We start from the raw sequence: 18938 nt of genomic DNA, 5'->3' as shown, positions 1-18938 counted from the left end.
CATTGCCATTATCATAATGGCAGTAATTAGTGCTCCGGCTGGGAGACACACCGGAGGAGCGAAATCTGGAGGAAGATTACTAGGGCCACGGGGAAAGCATAATATGACAGAACACCTAAGGAAACCATTGACTGGCCCATGCCGGCAGCCCTGATAATTAGTTTACCGATCTCCCCGATAGGCGATGTTGATGAGTGACACATAACGATCGCTAGAAGATGAGACGATTTGTGGCGGTCCTGGAGATGCCGGCTTCTTGGGGCTAAATTAATTTAGAAGTTGATTAGGGGCAAGTTTCACAATTGGCTTAGCGGACGCATTTATTATATAAGCCTTGTGGAGGCACGGAACGACTTCACCTTCATTTTCCTCTTTGTTTGCTTTTTCCTTTCCACCTGAACATTTTCCTTTATTTTCTATTTCTTCTTTCTGGTTGATTTTCTCCTTCATCCTATTTCTTCCTTTACCTTCGTCTTCATCTTTCCCTTCACCTCCTTCCTATGTCTTCTCCTTCATCTCCTGCTTGTATTCTCTTCTTAATTTCTTTCTTTCCTCGATCTTCTTTCATTTCCTTCCTAACCTGCCTCATTTTTTATATCGGCACTCCTTTCTTCTCCTTCTTCTGCTGCTTTTGCTCTCCTTGTTTCATCATCTCATTTGTGTTCTATGGTTTCCGTTTCCCGGTCTCCTAATTATCTTCTTGGTCTTCCATTTCTTTCTTCCCCTTTCTCTTCTCTGTCATCTTTCACTCCTTTTTGCTTACAATTCTTTTCTTTCCTCTCTTCGTTGAACTTCAACATCTTCCATTTTTTTCTCCTTCTTTATATCCGCCTTCCTATCTTTTCTTCCTTCATCATCTTCATCCTTTGACAGCCATGATTTCTAGTTTCTTTATCCTCATTTCCTTCCATTCTTCCCAATACTTACATTTTCCATTATCCCCAATTACTATCTGCTTCATCTTCCAGTTCCTTTCTCTACTTCTTCCTCTTTCATTATTTCCTTCTATTTCCATTTCCTTTTCTCCATCATCCCCCACCATTTTCTTCTTCATCATCTAGTTTCTCTTTCGCTTCTTTTTCTTCATCTTTTCCATTGTCCATTTACATCTTATCCTTTATACGCACCTGGCCAAAATTGTTGGCACCCCTCGTTTAATGACAGAAAAACCCACAGTGGGCACAGAAATAACTTGAATCTGACAAAAGCAATAATAAAAAAATCTATGAAAATGAACAAATGAAAGTCAGACATTGCTTTTCAACCATGCTTCCACAGAATTAAAAAAAATAAAAAACTCATGAAATAGGCCTGGACAGAAATGATGGTAGCCTTAACTTAATATTTTGTTGCACAACCTTTTGAGGCAATCACTGCAATCAAACGATTCCTGCAACTGTCAGTGAGACTTCTGCACCTCTCGACAGGTATTTTGGCCCACTCCTCAAGAGCAAACTGCTCCGGTTGTCTCGTGTTTGAAGGTTGTCTTTTCCTGACGGCATGCTTCAGCTTTAAATTTTCTCTTTTCTGATATCTTCTCCTTTATTGCTACATTGTTTCCTTCTGTCATTTCTTTCTTCCATTGTCCTCATCCACCTTTTTCCTCCTCTATGTCCTTATTTTCCTCCTTTTTCATTAACTTTCTTCATCTTCCATTTTCCTCCATTTATCTTGCATCCCCCACACTCTCCTTATTTCTTCTACTTCATCATCTCTTTCTTCAATCTTTCTCATCCTTCTCCTTGACCATTCTCCATTTCTCTTCTTCCCCTTTTTGTTTTTCCTCTTCCTTTTTGATTTAGTCTTTCCCATCCTTCTTTTCCCCTCCTCCTCCATTATCTTGTTCACCTTCCTTTTTGCTTATCTTTCATTTTCCTTTTCCGCAACCTTTATCTCCTCCTATTTTTCTCCTCCATCTCTCCTTTCGCTTTCTACCTTCCTCTTTTCTCATCCATATTCCTCTTTATTTTCCATTCTTCTCCTTTACCGATATCGTCTTTTCTTCTTAAGGTGATAGTCTCTAGCTGATGTGACTGCCCTTGATCACTAGAATCACCATTTTCCGTTCCGTTGGCTTCGTTCTTCATCACGATAATGGACCAACCATAATAACTCAATGGTAAGAAATGAAATAATGATCTACGGTAATAACTCCCAGTCTAAGCTCCTGTTCATCTTCACTCTTTGTAGATTAAAGTCGAGAAAACCAAAAGTCGAAAAAACCATTCCGCCTGTTTGATAAGTATCTAATCCACAGAACCTCATTCCCTTGTTTACCGTGGCTTAACCAACCAAGGTGAAATATCTCCGCCACCGGTCTACAAACTGCCCATTACCCAACTAATAACATCTTGTTGTGTCTGGTATACCAGCACAATATCATTAGTTAACGACTCAGACAATATCGGCGGTTTGGTTTTGTCGGAAAGCGGAATATGGAATATTTGACTTATTCATGCGAGTCAGTTTTGTGAGGTTACGGCACAAATTTAAACAGAGCGAACGCTCATCTGTATTCCAGCCCCGGCCGACGCTTTTATTTAACAGCTATTTGGATGATGCAGAGAGTGAAATGCTCAAGTTTGCATATGGCACTAAATTGAACAGGACCTGTAAATAATAAGATATAACCGCGCATCTTACAGGGATTCTCAAAGTTGGAATTTAGAAGCAAACAGATGGCAGATGTAGTTTAGGGTAAGGGAAACAAGCAAGATGATAAGTCTAGCGGAGCAGCATAAAAAAGGAATATTTCATGCGAGGAATGATATCTCAGCATATTGTACCGGCTTCACTACAAATACTAAGTTGCAAAAGCGATTTCATTTTTTTTTCTTTTTAGAATTTTGCCTCTGAACTCATTTTGCCAGATGTGCCATAAAAAGTTTCTAAATTTACGTTCGGTGTTGCAGACAATGTTTTTATTGGTTTTGTACATCTACAATAAAAAAAAACAACAATCTTATAAAAATATATGCATATCTGGTGTACGTAGCTCTAAAGCAAAGCTATGTCTCTAAATAGTGTTGTCTTATTCACAGGTCTCGCTTTACTCCATCTTCTCTTTTAAAAAAATGAAAACAAAGAAAGAAACTGCAGGCTCTGACTACAAACAGTTTGTAGTCTGTAACCATGGAGACACACAGGTTCTCTTTGGAACTGTACACAGATGGTTTTTAAGCTATTTGTAAAGTGGCTTCATTTTTAATGGGTTTTTTAGGTACAGAATTGGAGTCATACCATGTTTATGAAAGTATACACACCCTTTTAAGCTTGGGAGAAAATAAAGGCTTAGTGGTTACATGATTAATTGCAAGGTCACTTTGTATCCATTTTTCTTCTTCATGATCTGTTCATGTCCTGCTAGAAGAAGCCATATTCATTGTTCAACAGGTTCCTTAAAGGGGTGTTCACATCTTAGATATGCACGGCAGGCTGTCTGATAGATCCATGTCCCACTGCTAGACGCCACCACTATGCCCAGAATTTGGGTCCTCCACCCCAAGCAGATTGGTGCTGCAGCCACTGGGAAATAAAAGGCTCCTGCACATGATACTAATGGACATTGTGCAATCAGGGGAAAATCTGGCCACATCCCTGTATTTGGCCAGGAAACACAATTTTCAAAGTTATTTGACTTGTCCTTATAGCGCTATTGTGTCCGGGCTCTTCTTCCTACACCCTGGTCAGCTAAACTGTCTTGTGCTCCACTTCAGGCTTTGCAAGTAGCCTGGTATGCTCCCATATGTTGAACTTCCTAGGCATATAGTATATAAGGTCTTCCAAGATGCACTCCTGTGTCTTGATATTAAGACTTTTTAGTAGACTTTTAGCTTGCTTGTGCACAGTTCCTGTCCACAGTTTCCAGGTTGTCTCTTTGCTGCCTGTGGTTTCCAGTCCCTGAGTTACCTGTTTGCAGTTTTCAATATCACCGATGTCCTGTACCTCTCCTACCTGCCAGCGACTTCCACTGTTTTTAGCCTTTCTAGTCACTTCACTGTTCTGTTACCTATTCTCGGTCTTTTAAGACCTCTACTGCATATTTGTCGGCGTTTTTTAGGATTCCTCCTTGTCACTTGAGGCTTGCACATTGTTTAGACTTTCTTGCTACTCCGGAGTTTTTTCTCCTACCGGTCTGCGTCTCCATGATGTCTCCTGGCTGCTTGCAGCTTCCAGTTGTTCAGTCTTCTGTTTGACTGCAGAATTCAGTAACTTTGCAACCTGACTGCAGTCTTTAGGATGTCCCCTGTCTGCCTGCAGCTTCCAGTCCACCAGTTAACTGTCTGTGCCCTGCATGCCTTACCAGTCTGCTGCACCCATGCCTGTGGTCCATGTGCCCACTTGAACTTTGGGCTTAGAGGATCAACCACACCTAGTAAGCTCCTTTTTGTAACAATAATCATGGAATGAAAAAAATTCTGACCTCACCACTCACCTTTCCAACCACCGCAGACGATTCCGGTCCACCGTGCATCCTCATTGGCTCTTTAGTCATCGTAATTAGTGGTGCACTGACTTGGCCTTGGGTTATGACGTCACGGCATGTGTGATTACATCATGATTCAAGTCCTGCTTGGGTGTTTGAATCCCCAGTGCCTAGTGAAGATGACAGAGAAGCCGAAGAGAATGGGCGGTGGCTAAGGGACAGATGAATGGCGAGTTGACTATTATTTTTCATTTCTGGACTTAATTGTAAAAGTGGTCATTTTGCGGAGTTCACAAAAAAGTCAGATTTAGGAGAATCCAAATTTTTTTGTGAAATTCGAGGCAAATTCAATTAGTCTCTAAAACATCTGCTCAACTCAAACATGATGTAATGCTTCATTTCACCTGTGGGGGAGCTGCAGAGAAATCAAATACTTATTCCTCGTTTTCTCTCCCTAAATCACAGCTGATCACTGATTGAGGAGGGGAGCAATGTGACCAGTTTGTCGAGTAGAGGATAGCCTCTTTCATCCTCACGCTTTCAGGGAGTTCTTCTTTAGACGATTGAAGCAGTTAAGTTTGATACTTTCCCAATCACAAAAATCTAATCCAAATCCTTAGTTTTAATTGGCTTTTTTTTTTTATTTACCAGTTGCGCTATTGAAATGGCGTTTTATGGCGGTTTCCTAATTCATGGTTGCCATGCAAAGTATTGAAATCAGTGCATTGTTTAAATAGACTCCCACTAATGAGATTTAATTGCTTTTTTATGGAAAATCACAAGGCATAGAAATGCTGCCGGGAAGCTCAGTAAGTATTGTTTTCTCAATTCAGAAAATCTCCTTCACCAGAGTAAATCTTGTAAGAAAAACAAAGCCCAGGAGACAATAAACAGCACATAGCAAGTCATTATCCCTATGTGAACAAGAACATAAATTAACGACAATTTGGGCGAGTGAACAACTAAGTGTATTATTGGATCTCAGTCATCACTCGCGAGTCCCCGTCTTTCTAGCGGGGGTCGCTGATTTTCTGCGGTCCTGTGATTGACAGGCGTTAATAGGACGTAAAACGCTTCAACCCTTGTAATTCCAATAACGTTGCATCAAAGTCTGCGGAATCTCAACAAGCCTCTTACCATCCGTGTTGTCCTTGTCGGAAGTCAAATTAAAGTCCTGGAGACGTCTCACAGAAACGTCTTTCATTACCTTTTCTCTTGGATCGACATATCCAAGGATACGAAGTGTCAGATGACTCTGGGATCTCTCCCTCACGCTGCAGACAGTTGCCTGATTTCCTTAGCATGTTAGGTTACAATGGAGTGCCAGTGAAATCACAATTTCTGACCTTATAGGCTGGCACAGGTGGCTGGACACTGCCTGAGTATTTGGGTAATTGGCATCCAAAAATGCTGGGCTTGGCTCTACTGACCAACAGAACTCTACTGCAATGCTGGGTTCCACTACATTGCCACAGTAAGTCTCCTGTCTAACCCAACCCTGCTGCAATGCTGGGCTCCACTATATTCCCAAAGTGACTCTACTGAACAACTCAACTCTGCTACAGTGCTGGGCTCTGCTACATCGCTACAGTTAGTCTACCGACCATCTCAACGTTGCTGCATTGCCAGGCTATGCTACATTGTCATAATGAATCTACTGATCAATTCAACAAGGAATGCTTGGCTCTGCTACATCTTCACAGTGATTCTTCTGCCCAACTCAACAAGGCTACAATGCCTGGCTCTGCTTCATCATCACAGTGAGTCTACTTACCAACTCAACTCTTCTACAATGATTTGCTCTGCTACCAACTGAACTTTGCTGCAATGCTGGACTCCACTACAATTCCATAATTAATCTACTGAACCACTCAGCTCTGCTACAGTGCTGTGCTCTGCTACATCACCACAGTGAGTCTGCTGACCAACTCAGGTCTGCTACAGTGCTGGGCTCTGCTACATATTTACAGTGAGTGTACTGACCAATTCATCTCTGCTACAATGCTGGGCTATGCTACATCATCACAGTGAGTCTCAACTATGCTACATCACTGACTGTAGCTCTGTTTTTCTAATAAAGAGCTCTAAAACCCCTGCTTCCTTACCATCGATTTACATAGTAAAATGCCTGCTGACAGTCACCACTAGGGGGAGCTTAGGAGTCATATTTACTTTTTTTTTTAACCCCTTTTCAACAAAATTTTGAATCCAGCAAAATAGTGCCTACCTGGTCGCCAATTTTGCTAAATTTATGTGAATCACATTTTTAGAAATATGGATTTGTTACAATTGTGAAATTCTGAACAAATTTTATTTAGTTGTCCTTAGTAAATATATATCATGTGTATTTATTTATAGAAGTATTTCCAAGAATTCAGCAGAGATTTAGGAACGGACGTTGCCTGAAGTCCCTTGGACTTGAATACAAAAGAAGGTGAATGTACGCGGCATTTATACCTATATAATTATTCTTGAATAGGTTTAATCTAAGTTCTTGGTGAGGTAGAAACATTCTAATTCAATGCAGTAATTCTATGTCCTTTGCTTGATTGGTTTTCGATTAGTCATTTAATGAAAACAGAATGTGTTTGGAGAGCTGTAATGCGACTGTCAATTTTTCAGACTCTCCATGATTGCAAAAGAGAATTCACATGGAGATTCCCCCAACTTAACTCTATCCTGGCCACCAAGACCCACCATTGCAGAACTGGTCCGATGGGACAAAAGACGCATAAGCAAATTACTCAGTGTATGCATCTACCAAAATTGGAACTAAATTTTGCATCCAAAAAATTAGTGCAGTTTTCTCGGCCATTAAATACCTTGTATCCTCCATTTTTCAGCAGGCTTTCCCCATCTGCAGACTCTGGGACGTATTGGCACAAACTTCGACTGGACAGTCTTTACATGCGCCAAATAGATCACAGTGGTTCACACCGTTTGATAAATCTAATTTTAAGCTTCCACCATCAATTAGTTTGGCTTACTTTGATCCAAAAATGTGCCCTAAAATTTTAGTGCGTTTTCTGGAACATTGAGGCACATTAGACTACACTATTTTGAGCAGGTAGACATCACTTTACACTGCGGACATGCCTCCTTAGACGTGAAAAAGTGTCTAAAACACACCACAAATACGTCAAGTCATAAAAGACAGGGGTTATTTTTTTTTTTAGCATAAATTACCCTGAAATTGATGCACTTATCTTGAAAAATACACTTCTCGAAGACTCAGTTGTCTCTAAGCTAGTGGGTCTAGACTAACTACTATGATGACCCTAATACACAGCACACACAAACATGATGGATTCCTGCTCTACTATCTTTATGTAACACATATTTACAATCATCAGAAGCAGTATACAGCAGTACTGAGGAGTGTAGTTGTGAATCCTGCTCTGGGCAGGGGAATGGGGGGTATAAAACACTCAGAAAACATGAAAACATTATTCAACAATAATGAGCAGTGTAGCTGTGAATGCGGGGTGAGTTACAACACTTACTAAAAAGCTGCAACATTGAGGACATTATACAGCAGTACTGAGCAGTATATATCTGCATCCAGTACTAGAGTGAGATAAATCACGTACTGGAAAGCTGCAACATGGAGGACATTATTCAGCAGTATAAAGCACTGTAGTTATGAATTCAGTCTAAGGGTGAGATAAAACACATTCTTGAAAGCTGCAACATACAGTACATTTTATAGCATTACAGAGCAATGTAGATGGGAATCCAGCACAAGGGTGAAATAAAATGCTTGCTATAAATCTGCAAAATGGAGTACATACATCATACAATAATAATGAGTAGTTTAGCCGTGAATTCAATAGTAGAGTGAAATAAAACGCTTACTATAGCGCAGTAAAAATCTGGACAATATACAGCCATACTGAGCAGCGTAGATGGGAATCCAGTGGTGGGGTGAGTTTAGACATTTACTAGAAAGCTGCAACATTGAGAACATTATACAGCCATATTGAGAAGTGTGTATCTGAATGCTGTACTTGGTTGAGGTAAAAAAAAAAAAAAAAAAAACTTACTAGAAAGCTGCAACAATGGAAACATTATTCAGCAGCACTGAGTAGTGTAGCTGTAAATCAAATAGTAGGGTGAGATAAAACACTTACTTGAAAGCTACAACATAGTGGACATTAAATGGCTGGACTGAGCAGCGACATCTGTGAATACAATAGTGAGGTGAATTAAAACATGGAGAACATTATACAGCAGTACTGAACATGTATATCTGAATCCAGCACGAGGGTGAGATAAAATACTTTTTGTGATTACTTGTGTTATCTTTGTCTAATATTTACATTTGTTTGGTGATCAGAAACATTTAAGTGTGACAACCCTGCAAAAGAATAGGAAAGCAGGAAGGGGAGGAAACACATTTTCACACCTCTGTAGACAACCTCAAACTTTTTTTGACGCTACGAGGACTGGAAACACAAAACGTGAGAATGAATTTATATCAATATATCAAATTCTGAAAAACTGATACAGACTAATAAAGATAGCAGCTTATTTGTGTAGGATGACTGCAGGGGGAAAAAAAACAATAAGGCTAAGTGCACACGTACCGGAACTCTCGCGGAAATTACCGCGAGAATTCCGGAATTCCAGTCCGCGGGAAAATCGCATTTTAAATTCCCGCGATTTTCCCGCGTAATTAGCTTGCAAAATGCTAGCGTTTTCCAAGCGATCTGGAGCATCGCTTGGAGAACTGATTGACAGGTTGGTCACACTCGTCAAACATAGTGTTTGACAAGTGTGACCAACTTTTTACTACTGAGCCCGCCTATGCAGCATCAATAGTAAAAGATAGAATGTAAAAAAATAATAAAAAATACTGTTATTCTTACCCTCCGACGTCCCGCGCAGGCGTTCCCAGTAATCCTTTGCAAAAATGCCAGCGATGACGTCCGTTCTCGCGGGATCGCGACGTCTCGCGGTAATTCGCGATGACGTCGCGCGAATGACCGCGAGACTTTGCGATCCCGCGAGATCGGACGCCATCGCGGGCATTTTCGCAAAGGACTACTGGGAACGAGAGCGTGAAGAGAAGCAGGAAGACTGCGCGGGACGTCGGAAGGTGAGAATAACAATATTTTTTATTTTATAATTCTATTTTTTACAGGGATGTGGTGCCCAAAGCCCGGAGGACAGTCTCCTCTCCTCCGGACCGTGGGTACCATCCGCAATTGTTCTGCTTACTTTCCGCATGGTGTGCACCGCAGCATTAGCACAGCATTGCGGAATCCCATAGGAATGCATGGGATGCTTATTTTTCGCGTTTTCGCTGCAAAATCGCGCGGTTAAAACCGCCACGGAAACGCGAAAAAAACGCCACGTGTGAACTCAGCCTTACAAATTAATGCGGTCGAAGAACTTGTGGAGCAGATGTAGAAAAATGGAAACAGCACATTACGATTTCTCCCGAGTCGACAGAAGTTTATGCAAAATCTGCACAAATTATTAGACTTGTTAGCAGGGTAATTCATTAATGGGTCATGTGACTATAACACTGTGCCACTGACACTGGAAGTGCACAGTGCACAGACCTGAGACAGCAATGCTCTGTGCACCATGTAGTGGCTGCTCTCAGGTACTGCAGCTCAGATCGCCTCTTTTTCCTGTAGACGGCACAGGACTGGGCACATTTATCAAAGTATCCTACTCAACTCCAGACTTTCTTAATTGACTTCTATTAGTTTTCTTACTTTAAACTAAAAAAATAAAAAAGGTAACCAATCTCAATACAGCTTGCCTAGTACGCATCTTAAGCCCAGCCCCCTTTTAGATAAGCCACACCCCTTAAGGGGCCTAAATCCCAATAAATGTCATGTACTCCATTTCTTTTGGAGCAAATTGAGCTTAAGTTGAGTTGTCAGGTTAAGTATCCACAGATGGTTGTTGGGAGTCCGACCGCTGGGACCGGCAGAAGAATTTTTATGCTCGAAAATTACATAGGTCATTATGCTTGAGCGCCACTCCATTTATTCTCTATTGGACAGATGGGAAAAGCCCAGGGAATGACTTCTCATCCATCCTCCCAGAGGATGGACATGGACCAAGGAGACTGAAAAGGATTCTACAGGTGAACAACTGGCTTCATTGATGGTGCCGTGAACGTTTTGGCCTTATTGACCATGGAGTGAATTACCTGTACGATGGTTGTCATGTTATGAATACAGGAAAACACATATTTGGTAGACACCTTCCTACACTCATCAGGAGAACAAATAATTAGTTCTTTTGAGAACCTGCTTTTAAAAGTGGAAATAAAGAACAAATATAAACTCTGAGTGAAAATAGAGCAACAAGAGGAACAAACAAGAAACTAAAATGTGTCTATACTAATGCACAAATTGAAGCTACTAACACAGGAAGAGAGTTAGGAGTTCATAGGCATCACTGAAACGTGGTAGGACGATACACATGCTTTGACTACAAACACTGAAGATTACTACTTATTTTTTAGAAACAGGATTAACAATTGCATGTTAGGAAAAAGTACATCTTCACAGAGATCCAAGCTTCAGAAAATGGTAGCTCTGCAGAAACTGTTTGGGTTTGAAAACAAGGAGAGAAGAATAGAAAGAACACTATTGTAGGTGTTTACTATAGGCCACCTGGACAGATTGAAGATACAGATGAACTCTTTTTACATCAGATGTCTCCATTCTTTAAAAAGTAAGACATAGTGATCATGGGAGATTTTGACTATCCAGATATTTGTAGGGAATCTCTCTCGGGCAAAAGTAATGGGTCCAGAAAATTCTTATATTTTCTCTCACAACTTTATCTGTCAGAAGGTAGAAGAGAGAACAAGATGATCTGCGATCTTGGACCTAATACTTACCAACAACAGGTAGGAAATGGTTGTGGAAGTAAAACTGGCTGAGAATTTAGGAGGCAGAGATCATGCTATCCTCGAATTTTTGTATTACAAGACGAGGAAGACCAGTGAGGAATCAGACTTTCAGGTTGAACTTTAGAAAGGCAGATTTTAATGGACTCAGAATGAGGGTAGGAAAGGTCCAATGGCCGGATGTTCTAAAAGACAGAAATGTCTAAGAAGGATGGGAGACTTTACTAAATGTTCTAGAACTCCAAGGACAATCCACTGAAGACTATCACCAGCTTAGGAACTATTATTTATCTATCTTCCCATCTCTCATGCATATCTCTCTTCCATTTCTCCTGATATCCCGGGCCACTCACTTCCCAGCTATGACTCCCTATAGAATATATTCTCCTTGTGGCTCCGGCCGTTGGCTCATTTTGCTCTTCTTTTTCAGCATGCTCCTCATGTATCCAGTCATTATCACCTCGTTTACAGCACTGCACAGAATGGAGCAGCTTTATCAATAAATTATAAGAATAAAGTCTGTCCCTGTCATATTAGTGGTGTCTTCTCCCGACAATCTGCGGAAGGGACGTCCTTATATTTCCTCGGAGACCTTCTCCCTCTGGCTCCCGAGCGTGACCTCTTGTATGAGATCTTCTCTGCCTGTGAAATGTCTTTCCCTGCAGGATTTTCCTGAATCCCTTATTGCTTTTTTCCCCCCCAAGTCCTTTGCACTTTCTTAGTGAATTTTTTTAAGATTTGTCCAAGAAAAGAAATGCATCTTTTTCTGACTTCTTGTTAAAAAATGTTTAAAACCTTAGGACCGTGCATAGTTCATGTAACCAAAATGACTTTTTAACTTTTGGCGAGGAATGAAAAAAGGGATATTTTTCAGAATGTTGGTGCCATCAATCATTTGCTACAATTTTCTGATCACTGTGAAACGATGGGAAGGGAGATGTGATTCCTGCGCTGCTGCTGATCAATCCACAATGGTTTCCAATGGATAAACATGTATTAATAAAACAGGTTTACAGGGTCAATGCGTTTCGAGGTCGCGCAGGACCTCTTCATCAGGACAGAAACGTGATCCCGCGCGACCTCGAAACGCGTTGACCCTGTAAACGTGTTTTATTAATACATTTTTATTAATTACAGTTTTGAACAGCTGACATGTGCCCGGAATAGCAGCGGGTGTAATCACGATCCACCCGTGGCTATTAACCTGTTAAATGCCGCTGTCAAACGCCAACAGCTGCATTTAACTCGCGCTTCCGGCCATTGGGCAGGAAATACGCCCACCGGTGACCCCTGTCACATGATCGGAGGTCACCGGTTCGTTGGCATGACAACCAATGGTCTCCTGGAGACGTCTATGGTTGTCACTGCCAGCTTGCTGTGAGCACCACCCGGTGGTCGGCGCTCATAGCAAGAGAGTAATTCTACCACATAGAGCCGATCTGGTTGTGGCAGCTTCTAGTCTTCTATTGAAATTATTGAAGTAGTAAAAAAAAAATAAAATAAATATAAATATATATATAAAAGTTCAAATCACCCCCTATTCGCCCCAGTCAAAATAAAACGAAAATTGAAACATGCACATATTTGGTATTGCTGAGTTCAGAATCACCCGATCAAGTCATATACCAGCGGGTCGGTGGGGGAGGGGAAGCAGGGGTTCAGATCATACTTACTCCCTGTTGCAGTCTCTGCAGCCCCCCTGCTTCTCCTGGAGGCTCCTTCCTCCAGCGGTCACGTGGTACCACTCATTAAAGTCATGAATATGTGCATATTTATGACTTTACTGAATGGTACAACGTGACCGCTGAAAGGAGACTGAGACCGGGAGAAGCTGTATTCACCTGTCTCCGGTCCATCGCTAGGCGCTGCTGTCCTCTCCTCCGTGTCCTGTCTGTGATGTTCAGGTCAGAGGGCGCCGTGACGTAGTTAGTGCGCGCCGCGCCCTCTCCTACCTGAGCGTCACTGACAGAGGAACCCGGCAGACAGAGAGACGTGCAGCCATGGAGCGGGGATCGGTAAAAATCGCCAGTGCCAGGGTCCTGAGCCAGCGGTGACACCGGCACCTGTCTCCGCCTGCTCAGGACACCGGCACCGGACCCCCAGCGATGAGAGGTATGTCATTTCTTTTTATTTGCAGCGGCAGCAGCATATGGGAGCATAATCTATGGAGCAGCATATGGGGCCATAACATTTATGGAGCAGCATATGGGAGAGTAATCTTTGGAGAATTTTATGGGGGCATAATCTATGGAGCATAATCTATGGAATATCTTATGGGGCCATAACCTTTATGGAGCAGCATATGGGGCATATTCTATGGAGCATCTTATGGGGGCCATTATTAACCTTTGTGCAGCATTATATGGGGCATATTCTATGGAGCATCTTATGGGGGCATTATTAACCTTTGTGCAGCATTATATGGGGTGTATTTTTGTATGGAGCATCTTATGGGGCTCCTGATTCAATATGGATATTCAAAAACATTTAACCAACTGATGTCTCAATTTATTTTACTTTTATTGGTATCTATTTTTATTTTTGAAATTTACCAGTAGCTGCTGCATTTTCCTCCCTAGGCTTATACGCGAGTCAATAAGTTTTCCCAGTTTTTTTGTGGCAAATTTAGGGGGGGGGGGGGGGGGGTCGGCTTACGAGTATATACGGTAGATAAAAAAAGAACCTAGACATGTTTGGGGGTCTACGAACTTGTAATGACCTGGAGAATCCTAATGGCTGGTCAGTTTTAGCATTTAGTGAACATGACAAAAAAAAACAAACAAACAATTGTGCAATTGCACTTTTTTTGCAATTTTTTCCCCATTTTCTGTTACAAGACATGGTAAAACCAAAAGGTGTTGATCAAAAGTACAACTCGTCCCACAAAAAAATTAGTCCTCACATGGCCATATTGACGTAAAAAAAAAAAAAAAAAAGGTTATGGCTCTGGGATGAAGGGGAGCGAAAAGCGAAAACCGAAAATACCTCCGGTCATGAAGGGGTTAAAGTGTTTGCTTATATTTATACAGATATTACATTTATTGTGTTTCTGGATAGATTCTACTCTATTCACTAATTTTACTAAAATGTGTAGAAAAAAAATAATGCCTTGGTCTGCCGCTGATTCTGTCCTTATAAAATGAGTCCAGGCGTTCGGAGATAAGGAGACTGTTCAATATATAATTCTCCAGAGCCGAGAACATCTTCACTCAGATAACACGGCGAACCTGTCTCCGTGTAATAGTCGTCTTGCAAGTGACCTGTTATCTTGACACGAATATCATTGAAAATTCTCTTGGTCGTATTAATAGGTTTATTGAATAAAGTATCAATATCACAGACGTCCGGATCAATATCTCCTGATAGAATGATGACAAATCGCTAATGAAAACTTCACACTCGGTGACTGAGGATATTAGGATAATGAAAGTTTAATCGTATGAAGACAAGAAAAACCAGAGTCGGACGGGCGCGCATTATTTTTATTCTTAGATGGATAGAATATGGTGAACTGCCGGATGATTTCAGTTATCTACTTGGGTTTCAAATATTTCCAACATGTCTGTTTTGGAGAGATAAGAAAAAAAAAAAAAAAAAAAAGAGACGCAGAAATTTCTGAGGTTATCCTCCTCTTTTAGTTATTTTTCTGTCCCTTCCACCAATCTATGGTATATAGCCTTTCAAAATCACTTGGGATAGATGTAGCCTGTGTGTTGTCCATAACAAACTAGCTGATAAAAAAAAATACTAAAATGAATCACACCAAGGCCAAGAATACCTCTCGGCAGTAAAGTAATAAAAAAATATAAAATAAAAAAATGTTCTTTGAAAGTTATTAATATTCATATCAGTAAATATTCATATAAAACAATGGAAAATAATAGTAGAAATAAATGTATGAAAATAAAACTAAAAATAGATATAAAAATAGTAATAAGGACAGAAATAATCAACTCTCTTAAGGTTATTTGTTGTTTTTCTTTATTTGATTACTTAGCATTTCTTTGTTTTGAATACAATGGACATAATGGAGTTAATATTAATTGGTCCCTGGAACATAATTACAATGGCGCGATGCACACATGATGTTTCTTTGGACCGACCAATCAGAAGAGGCTGGCAGGATCAGGTTCACAGGGTTCTGGACTGATGGCCACAGACAACCACGTGGCGGCTGGACCATGGTCCTGCAAATCTTTTATATCATCTCCTACCTCCATGAACTATGGTCAGCTCTCCGGGACTGTGCGAATAAGCTCTAAGACTCACATAACAAAATGCAAAAGAATCATAAATTGGGATGAGCGGACCCGTGGAAGTTTGGGTTTTGGTACCTTACCGGTTTGGGTACCCAAACTTGATCCAGAACCCAAACCTCAGGTCTGGGGTCATAGCTTGAATTTCTCGCTGTATGTTTTCTCGACGTGTCTGTAATGTTTGTGGCTTGTTACTATACACCCAACCAGTCAAATGGCCCCAAAAGAAAAAAAATCTCCCAGTGTGAAAATCAGTAGTGGAGATGACAAGTCGCCGAGACCACTTGGCACCAAGGTGTTTCTTGTCCCTGACACGGAGGTTAATTACACTCTCTCTTCTCATGTACCAAACTGTACAGTCCGAATTTCAGTACAGTTGACCTTCTCTTTTAGAACTTACCACAATTTTTCCAGGTAAACTAGAGAGTGAATCACCCTGTATAATAGAAACTTGTCACCACTTCTGCATTTTCCCCCCACTTCTGGTTGTGACTTCTGGTTGTGGCTTACAAATACTAACCAAATACAGAACTTGTGAAATTGGCATCAATTTGAGAGTACTCACATCCTGAATGGAGTCTGGGTTTATGAATTACAACTCTTTAATAAGGAACTGTCACTTTTTAAAGGGACTAAAGATAATTGGACAATAATCTCAAAAGCACATTACTAGGCTCCGTGGGCTTTTCCCTCATGAAGCAGATAAAAGGTCTGGAGTTGATTCCGAAAGTAGCATTTGCATTTGAAAGCTGTTGCTGTGAACCCACAACATTTGGACAAAGGAGCCTTCAATGGAATAGAAACAGGCCATCATTAAGCTGAAAAAGGGAAGAAATCCATCAGAGAAAAATAGCAGAAATGTTAGGAGCAGCCAAATCGACAGTTTAGTAAATAATGCAAAAGAAAATGGAGCAACTGGTGAGCTTAGGAACTCAAAAAGGCCTGGACGTCCGCGGAAGTACAGCAGTGATGGATGATTGTAAAATCCTTACCATGGTGAAGAGAAAGCCCTTCACAACATCGACCCAAGTGAAGATCACTCTCCAGGAAGTCTGTGTCTTAGTATATAAGTCTACCATAAAGAGAAGACTTCATGAGAGAAAATACAGAGGGTTCACCACAAGGTGCAAGACATTAGTCAGCCAGGAAATAGAAAACCCACATTAAACTTTGTAAAAAAAAAAAAAATCTTCAGAAACCGACGAGTTCTGGAAAAGAAAAACCAAGAAAACCGGATTACTTACCGGTAATACTCTTTTGTAGAGTCCACGACAGCACCCACTGAGAGAGGGGATCCGCCCCCGGAACAGGAAACCTACAGAGAGATAAATGGGGCGGTCCCCCTCGCTCCCTCAGTTTGTGTTACCTAGAACAACAGAGGAACCGCCATACATGTTTTAGTCAATTTGTTTGGGCGATTCATCTATCTTACGCCTACATCGTTTAAGTTTGCTAAGTTTAACCACGTATAAAATCTTAATTACAATCTCCGCCACCAAGGAGACCCATGTGAAAAAAGTTTTACGGGAGGGAAGTGAGCGGGTGCTGTCGTGGACTCTACAAAAGAGTATTACCGGTAAGTAATCCGGTTTTTCCTCTTCGCCACGACAGCACCCACTGAGAGATTTCCAGAGATAATCACTTGGGAGGGCACACCGTGTTAAGGACTGATCTACCGAAAGACAAATCCTCGGTAGAGGATAAATCTAGTCTATAGTGACTATAAAAGGTAGATGGAGAAGACCAGGTTGCCGCCTTACATATTTGTTCAATTGGGACGTTTGCCCTCTCGGCCCAGGAGGATGATATGGCTCTAGTAGTAGAGTGCGCCTTAATCCCCAGCGGAGGTTCTTCTCCTTTAGCCAAATATGCCATTGTGATAGCATCTCTGATCCACCTGGATAATGTGCCTGTTGTAACTCCAGACCCCTTTCTGTTGCCCTGGAAGGAGACAAAAAGAGACCTACTCTGCCTCCAGGGACTGGTCCTATCAAGGTAGGCTAGTACAGCTCTCCTCACATCTAAGGTGTGATATTTCACCTCGTCCTGGTTTGACGGGTTTTCGTAGAAGGAAGGTAGGCATATCTCCTGAGACCTATGGAATTTAGTTACCCGTTTGGGAAGGTAGGACGGATCTGTCTTCAAAATCAGTCTGTCTCGTGTTATTGACAAGAACGGAGGGTCTATTGATAGAGCATGAAGATCACCTACTCTTCTAGCTGATACTAAAGCCACTAGTGTAGCAGTTTTCAATGAGAGGCACTTCACTGATGCTGAATCTATGGGTTCAAACGGGGCCTGAGTAAAGGCATCCAAGACCAGAGTAAGGTCCCATGCCGGAAGCCGAGGAATATGCACTGGTTCTGATCGTTGACAGGCTGAAACAAAACGGGTCACCCATCTATTTGCTGCCACGTTATAGTTAAATAGGGCTCCTAAGGCCGATATATGGACTTTAAGAGTATTTACTGAGAGGCCCAATTCTCGGCCTCTTTGAAGAAACTCTAAGATGGCCGTAATGGGTGGTTCACCGGCTAGCGCTGCTGGGTGAAAGGTCAGGAATTTCCTCCACACCTTGGCGTATATCTTTGTTGTAGATTCTTTTCTACTTTGTAGCAGGGTATTAATTAGGTTTTTCGAAAAGCCTTTCTGCTTTAATAGTTCTCTTTCAAATTCCAGGCCGCTAGGTGTAGTGCTTTGACCTGTGGATGGTAGCAGGGTCCCTGCGAGAGAAGATCCTGGTGCAGCGGCAGGATCCACGGGTCGGTTATTGACATGGCTCTCAGCCAGGAAAACCACGGCCTCTTGGGCCAAAACGGGGCTATCAAGATGACCCTCGCCCTCTCTTGTCTTATTTTCCTGACTACTGTTGGCAGCAGAACCATTGGAGGGAAGGCATAGGCTAGCTGGAATGTCCAGGGTGCTTGGAGGGCATCTAGAATGTCTGGGTTGTCTGACCTGTAGAGCGAAGCAAACCTTTTTACACGTCTGTTGGCTCTGGTCGCGAACAGGTCTATCTCTGGTCTGCCCCATTCTGATGCTATCGTCTCGAAGACGTGCCTGCTGAGGACCCACTTGCCCTGATATAGGACCCGTCGACTGAGATAGTCTGCTTGAGAGTTGTCCACTCCTCTTATGTGGAGTGCCGACAAGGAGTGAAGATGTACCTCGGCCACCTCTAGGATCTTTTCCGCGATAGACATCAACGGTCCCGATCGCGTACCTCCTTGTCGGTTTATATAGGCCACTGCGGTGGTATTGTCTGTCTGGACCCTCACGTGGGTTCCTCTTAACTGCGGGAGAAATTGAGACATCGCCTAGTAAATTGCTTTTAGCTCCTTTACATTAGAGGAGGTTTCTATTTCATGTTTACGCCACC

At 41.8% G+C, this 18938-nt stretch overlaps 1 long non-coding RNA gene across 4 annotated transcripts in view; it reads right to left on the bottom strand.

The window, feature by feature from the left end:
- LOC141073545 (uncharacterized) overlaps positions 1–18938 on the bottom strand; it is a 426372-nt gene that overhangs the window by 349701 nt on the left and 57733 nt on the right. For all 4 annotated transcript variants that reach the window (XR_012226994.1, XR_012226996.1, XR_012226995.1 and 1 more), the window contains exon 2: positions 8557–8607. This is a non-coding gene — a long non-coding RNA (uncharacterized lncRNA). The remainder of the gene's footprint in view (positions 1–8556; positions 8608–18938) is intronic.

Source organism: Dendrobates tinctorius, unplaced genomic scaffold (assembly GCF_039654945.1).
Source record: "Dendrobates tinctorius isolate UK_male_01 unplaced genomic scaffold, ASM3965494v1 ptg000307l, whole genome shotgun sequence".
In the NCBI taxonomy this organism is placed as follows: Eukaryota; Metazoa; Chordata; class Amphibia; order Anura; family Dendrobatidae; genus Dendrobates; species Dendrobates tinctorius.
The sequence above is the reverse complement of the archived record's forward strand: the minus strand, read 5'-3'. Positions and strand labels throughout refer to the sequence as shown.